The following is a 7,728-nucleotide window of genomic DNA, read 5'->3' as shown; positions in this document are numbered from 1 at the left end:
CAGCAAGTTAAAATATTTCTAAGTGCATCTATGAACTATAATTCATAGATGAACTATAGTTCATAGATGTGGTTATTTATTTTTATTGCTCGTAAATATTGTGCAAATGGTAGTTTAAATGTATTCCGCGCATGGGATAGCACACGCGATAAAATATATTAAAAATGTCTCCAAGTAACTTTCAGCACGTGGGGATTTTGGCCATACTTCACCCCGTTGGTCGGTGTGAGTGGAATGGGGAGAAGGGTTGAGGCAGGGGTCGGCCAAGACATCGCCTGCCACCGACGCTACACGTGGCCGCCCACACATCTGTTTAAAAGAGCTTCATAGCGCATCGGATTCCTCCACTCTCAATGAGTATGACTCTGAGCTCCTGCGCCACGGCTCCCCTGTCGTCACGTACCCCCTGGGACATTCCTACGTGCCCCCGGTTGATAACCACTGGTGTAAGAGATCCTCTCTGTAGGGTATTTAGCGTAAAAATCTATACGCTGGTCAAACTATTTTGAAAGAGGTACCCATACTTTACCCCATCACCACCACCACCACGCGCGACCCACCGATGTGTATCCATTTATGCCGCTGGGTGGGTGGAAGCGGTCACGTTCGCTCATATTTATTTGATGGTAACCTACGAAGACAAGAGGAACACAACTGCGGTTCTTTAGGAACTGTTGATGAGTTATTTTTGTTTTCAATCATCCACAAAGGCTGATGAGTACGATGCCATTTTTACACGCTATTAACTCACTCTGTCTGTTGTTGTTGTCGTATCCTCAAATCTTGTAACTCAATTTTAACCCACTTCCCAATGTGACATCGACTGCAAACTTGGTATACTGATGTCATACTGATGCCAATACTGTATTTTATATAAAAAAAAGTATTTTTAAACATTATTTTTTACATGTTATGTTTCGGCTTGGGTCTAATTGTCCACGCTCAACTCACGTTGGCTGTAGATCACCACGGTCTCTTATGTTGTGGCAAGCTTCGGGGCCACTTCCTAGAGTCGTGGAGTTCTGCCATTACTCGTACGGTACATTTAATTAAAGCGTGTTTTTTAAAAAGTATTTTAAAATGTTACTTATTTGTACACGATTCTGGGGGAGGGGTTGAAGAATCCTGGCCATTGTTTTCACTGCTGCGCCGGGAGGTCGAACCAACGAGCTCTGCAGGTCCAGAGTGACAACCATTGCACAGCGGTAGCAGCAACAACAACATCCATTCGCCACTAAGTGGCGGTGACGTCACCACGACGCTTGTGCCAGGCCATGTGCACCTTGAGGCCACGTGAAATGTCGAACGCCCGCTGGCAGGAGGTCACGGGGCAGACCCAGGTGCCACGGGACGACTGACTGAGATGACCGAGATGACTGGCTGATTGCACCACCTGTGCCCCCTACTTTGCCAACTTGCTGTGCTTTATCCACCCGGCGCTCCGCTCGTTGTTGTGAGCGTCGCTCCTCCGCCCTCCGTTGTTGTTGGAGTGCGACTGCCTCCAACTGCCCAGTAGCGTCCTTCACGAGCCTCCTCCACAGACGCCGATCTTGACACCGCTGGTACCGGTCATCGGCAAGTCCACTCAGCTCCACATCCTCCTGTACCACATCAGCGGTAGCACCCTTACATACACACACACACAGACACAGTAATGTGAAGTTGAATTGAATTAATCACTAAATTGTTTTTCTTGTTCAAACGGAAGGAAATATTTCGGCATTTCTATCTCGATGTATGCAGGCAGCCGAGGAGACATATATCCACTCTTTCCTTCCCCCTCCAGCAAAACACAACAGCAGCAGCAGCGGGTATTATTACGATTGTATTCACTGGGTCACAACTCTCTGTGTGCATCAGCTCCACTCCCCTGGATTATTTTAACAAAGTCAAGGAAGGGTCAGACGCCAGTTAAGCGAAACCACGGCTGGATCCCGAATCACAGGGGCCAAACAGCCCATGTTGAAATTGGCACCAAAAGTATTTTTTAGGTTACAGCCCATATTCTATTTCCCCTAATCACCACAGCATGTGGACCCTTTTAATAAAAAAAACTGTATTCTGTATATATACAGGTTAAAGGTGCAGCCCTGCAATTGCTTGCTTATACCACTTCTGGTAGAAAGGCATCTCTGCTAAGATGGAGCTGCACGGGTGAGAACCTTCAGAGTGTGTATTTGGCCTACTCTTCCTTTCTGGGCCAGACGTGTCGAAAGAGGTGAGAATGCACACACTTTATCCCACCACAAACGAACTTTCCGCTCGACTGCCTGCCTGTGGTGAACACATTGACGCTGCAGAAGCAGTGGGAGGGGAGGAGGGTGATTTAAGCAACTTGTACCATTGGTCATTCAACTACCGCGCTAGGATGTAGAGTTGATCCGGCGAAGTTGTGGAGCGTTAGAATTGTTTTAAAAATGACACCAAAGTGAAGGTGTCGTGTGGTCAGTGAAGGGTGTGTGTGGTGTTTATTTGGGGACTTTATAATTTTGCCCCGGTCTTATCCGGTTTGTGCTATCGGCGGTTTGTCATGAAACTGGGCACCACGGTGGCTATGAGATGTCAACTACCTCGCCTGGTATGTATATGCGTGGCGGCTAGAGTCCTCTCGTCCTCTGGCTTGAGATGGCTGCCACCTATGGGTCAGATGATTGTCTGCCAGTATTAAGCAATTGGTAATTAAATATTTAATGTTTTCCCTAAACAGTGTAAATTTTTGGAAATTTATTTTCACGAACATCAATTGTCTCGCACAACGAGTCTGTCTGCAAAATGTCAGCTCGATCGGATCACGGGAAGTGGGTTAAAAACGACCGAAAGATTTGCACGGTCGTAAGCAAGCAAGCACGCAAGCAAGCAGGCGAACTTAATATAAAGGATTTAAAATAGCTAAATAGCGCAGCGGGCCTTACCTGGTAGATTAAAAATAGTAAAATAAAAAACATAGACTTTCACAAAACAGGTGAACTCGCTATGAAAGTCACTTGCGCGTGGAAGTGAACATCACAGAACTGCCTTTGAGTCCACACGAGTAGGGGGCAGAGCGCTGTCCTTCCCATGAAAGTCAATTCGATATTTATTATTCTATGAGCTTGTAATTCTCAGAGCTCAAAGCGCAGACCCATATTTAAGGTGTCTATTGTGTGTGTTAGTCGTTGGTGAACGGGCTGAGGCTATGGGTCTTTATGTGACTCTGACGGTATTTTTTTATCAGTCAATGATGACTGGACAGAAACCATCATCTCACTGCACTTGAGAACCCAGTTGATTCACAACTCAGTCTTGGAGTCTGTGGGTCCCTATATGAATTAATGAGTTTCTGTGTAAGGCTGTGGATCCTGAAATAACATACGGTTGTGATAATTGTGTTTTTTTTGTGTTTGTGCCGTTTGTTTTTCCTGCCAATGATCTATTGATTATTATTTTTTTCGTGAGGGGTTTAACTTGCTGCTATATAATTAGTGCACAGCGTAGTGGGATGTAATTAGCATGAATGACGCGACATAAAATTAAATTAGTATTATCATGGTTATGTACGTCACTTCATTTATTTGAACTCATTTTTTGTGTTCAGTTTGTTGTCTTTCCCCCGCACCTCCGATTAGAAAGGTTGGCTACGTACGGTGCGAAAGAAGTTCAACACACACACATGCACACAGTACACGTCTCTGCGTGAGTCAATGATGAGCGGGTCGAGACCATCAAAGCCCCAGGCCTGTGAACCAGAGGTCGCAAACGGGTTTTGATTCCTTACCCGTACCCGTACCCGGCCGCACCAGGGTCGCAAACGGCTACCCGTACCCGTACCCGGCTGGGTACGGGTAGCCGGGTATCGGGTAGGGTACGGGTATCGGGTACCCGGTTGCGACCTCTGCTGTGAATTCAGCGTAATCACCGCTGGCTTCAACCCCGAGATTCGAACCCAGACGTCTCTGGCGACGCCAGCTCCATGCTCTGACCTCTGAACCCACCCGGCAGCGATCTCAGGTACTGCTAACCCTACTACCCCCCTTTGATGCTGCTAATCCTGCATACTGCACGGGCATAATATGACTTTGAACACCCCCCCCACCTCTTACGCATTCCACAAGTAGTGACTAATCCCATATCTGCATTTCCCATAAATGTGCTAAATTCCTCTTGATATGCAAATTCCTTTGTCAAGGCGCCCCTTCCCCCCTCCAACCCAGCTTAATATACACTGCCAAGCCTGGTGGTGTTCATTCAGACGCTGTCTTTACGACAGACCTGTTCTTCACCTGAGGACGGCTGCTTGCGTTGTGGCCGAAACGGTCGTGAGAATAATTTTATAATGTTTAATTTTTTATTATTTTATTATTTCCCTTCTACGTTACTTTACCGAAAGAATCAAGAAGATTTCCGGTGAGTTGGCGACCTTCGTGTCGAGGTCGGCAGGGCTGTCGTGGTGTTGTCTGGGGCCGTGTCCGTGGACTATTCGGTTTTCATTTCACCCAGGCAAGGCCCCCTCTGAGCCATGTCGCTCTTTTGTCAGAAGCGACCTGGCGGTCAGAAACGATGGCTCAACGAAGTGGCGGATCGTCATCGTCATCATCATCACGTGGACATTTATAGCAGCCGAATATTCTGAAACGCGTGACGTTGATTCTCGACGTGGAGGGAAAAAACTGGAGGACCCGGAGAAAAATCCACGTGACCACGGGGAGAGAGAGCGAGAGAAAGAGACACGCAGTCTCAAAATATTACAGCAGACATCTTCAGGTCTGGATCGAACCCACGACCTCCTGTACACCAGGCGAGGTAGTTAACATCTCCCAGCCACCGCGGTAACAGCCCCCCCCCCCCACCCAGCCCCCGGTGCCATGTCCCCACTTCCTCGGCGCCGTTTAGCCGGCACCGGGCATCCTGTGCCGAGCCGAGTGCCCCCCCTCACCTCCCCGCCCCCCCCCGCCTCACGGCGTCCACCAAGAAGCGCCTTTGAGAGAGCAACCAAGCGGCTCTACGAGGGACAACGGTGGCGTCACCGGCTCTTCTGTCCGCGGCGAAACCCTGGAGGGTGAGATCGAGAGTGTGGGGTGGGTAGGTGGGTGGATGGATGGGTGGGAGGATGAATGAATAGATAGGTGGGTGGGTAGGTAGGTGGGTGGGTGGGTTGGTGGATGGATGGGGTTGGTGGATGGATGGGTGGGAGGATTAATGAATAGGTAGGTTGGTGGGTAGGTGGGTGGGTGGGTTGGTGAATGGATGGGTGGGAGGATTAATGAATAGGTAGGTGGGTGGGTAGGTGGGTGGGTGGGTTGGTGTATGGATGGGTGGGAGGATGAATGAATAGGTGGGGTTGGTGGGTAGGTGGGTGGGTTGGTGGATGGATGGGTGGGAGGATTAATGAATAGGTAGGTGGGTGGGTAAGTGGTGGGTGAGGTTGGTGGATGGATGGGTGGGTGGATACATGAATAGATAGGTGGGTGGGTAGGCGGGTTGATGGATTGGTTCGTGTGTGGATGGGTGGGCTTTAACGTCTTCATGTAGTCTTCATCAAAGTCAGAGGTGTATGGAGCAGAGCTAGAGAGTGGCGAAATGTACGAGATCGCGTACAAGGGGCGGCAGTTACGAAAATAACTCCACAGATGCCGCAAACATTTGTGTCCGCAATGCAGCTGACGGATCTGAGCTGTGCAGATATATTGACGCTGCCCGTGCAAAAAATCCAACGCTTACATGTTGTTAATAAACATACATTCGATTATGTCATTGCATAATCTACCCGAAATTGGCAATAAAATAGACGGAGACTGTATGGACATTCGGGTAAAGGGGACAGAACTTTTGCCGCTGCTGCACCAAGGTTGTTTGCAACCACCTTGTTTCTTCTTCCCTTAACCTCGGAGTTAATAGACCTCCGAGAAATATAATTAACACAAGAAGAGTAGTGCCACATTACTGCAGCCGTATTTGCAAACGCGATTGAATAATTATGAATGTTACCCACGCATGGTAGCCATTATTCATCTGGCACGTGGTTGGCCCAACATTGACCCAACGTTGACCCAACGTTTACCCAACGTTGACCCAATGTTGACCCAACATTGACCCAATGTTGACCCAATGTTGACCCTACGTTGATCCAACGTTGACCAAACGTTGACCCAATGTTGACCCAACGTTGACCCAACATTGACCCAACGTTGACCCAACGTTGACCCAACATTGACCCAACGTTCCGTATTCCCCGGTTTACAGCTGGCCGGTTACCTTAACACACCGACAACGGTGCTGTTTGTTGCTGTCCCCTATGGCGTTGTGGACCCTCGGGGATGGAAGAGGCGGGGGGGGGGGGGGTCTTGGGCGCGGGGGGCTGCTCTCTGCAACCGGGATATGTTGTTGTTTGGTGTTGTTTGTTGATTGTTGTTGTTGTTTGTTGTTGTCTCAAACAAACGAATAAATGAGCTGCGGGGAAGCTTTTGTCTCCGCGGCTTTGACCGGCGGCGGCGCGCGGCTGTGCGCGCGCCTGTGCGCGCGGCCTGTGCGCGCGGCCTGTGCGCGCGGCCTGTGCGCGCGGCCTGTGCGCGCGGCCTGTGCGCGCGGCCTGTGCGCGCGGCCTGTGCGCGCGACCTGTGCACGTGGCCCGCGAACGTTCCACGGTGGCAGCAGCACAGGCCACGGGGTGATGATGAATGGGATCGTCGATGTGGGAGTGGGGGCGGGGGGGCCGTGTTGTCTGGGGGGCTCGCGGGTGGGAGCAGCAGCAGCCGCGATGAGCGAGTATCCCCCCCCTCCCCTCTCGTCTGTCGCGTCGTTGTCTTATCTGGATCCCAACAGACGCGCGCTGCTGGTTCACCTCGCGGGCTATCAGATTCACGTGGACGCGTTCGCTTTGGATGCGACAAATAGTGGGGGGGCTAGGGGGGAGGGAGCCGTCTGAGTCATCGATTCTCGCTGCTCCCCTCCCCCCGCTCCCCTCCCCCCTTGCTCCCCTCTCCCCTCACCCCGCTCCCCTCCCCCCGCTCCCCTCTCCCCTCTCCCCTCCCCCCTTGCTCCCCTCACCCCCTTCCCTCCCCCCGCTTCCCTCCCCCCGCTCCCCTCCCCCCTCTCCCCTCCCCCCGCTCCCCCTCCCCCCGCTCCCCTCCCCCCTCTTCCCTCCCCCGCTCCCCTCCCCCCGCTCCCCTCCCCCCTCTCCCCTCCCCCCGCTCCCCTCCCCCCGCTCCCCTTTCCCCTCACCCCCCCCCCTTGCTCCCCTCTCCCCTCCCCCCTCCCCCCTTGCTCCCCTCTCCCCTCCCCCCTCTCCCCTTTCCCCTCTCCCCTCCCCCCGCTCCCCTCTCCCCCCTCACCCCTCCCCCCCCTCTCCCCTCCCCCGCTCCCCTCCCCCCGCTCCCTCCCCCCTCTCCCCTCCCCCCGCCCCTTTCCCCTCTCCCCTCCCCCGCTCCCCTCCCCCCCCCCCCTCCCCCCTCCCCCTCCCCCCCTCCCCTCTCCCCTCCCCCCTCCCCCCCTTGCTCCCCCCCTCTCCCCCCCCCGCTCCCCCCCCCGCTCCCCTCTCCCCCCTCGCATCTCCCCCTCTCCCCTCCCCCCGCTCCCCTCCCCCCCTCCCCTCCCCCCTCTCCCCTCCCCCCGCTCCCCTTTCCCCTCACCCCTCCCCCTTGCTCCCCTCTCCCCTCCCCCCTCCCCCCTCCCCCCTTGCTCCCCTCTCCCCTCCCCCCGCTCCTCCCCCCGCTCCCCCGCTCCCTCTCCCCCTCGCATCTCCCCCCCTCCCCT

Source organism: Lethenteron reissneri, chromosome 54 (genome assembly GCF_015708825.2).
Source record: "Lethenteron reissneri isolate LAM-NWPU_2019-01 chromosome 54, ASM1570882v1, whole genome shotgun sequence".
In the NCBI taxonomy this organism is placed as follows: domain Eukaryota; kingdom Metazoa; phylum Chordata; class Hyperoartia; order Petromyzontiformes; family Petromyzontidae; genus Lethenteron; species Lethenteron reissneri.
Note: the sequence above shows the minus strand (reverse complement) of the source record.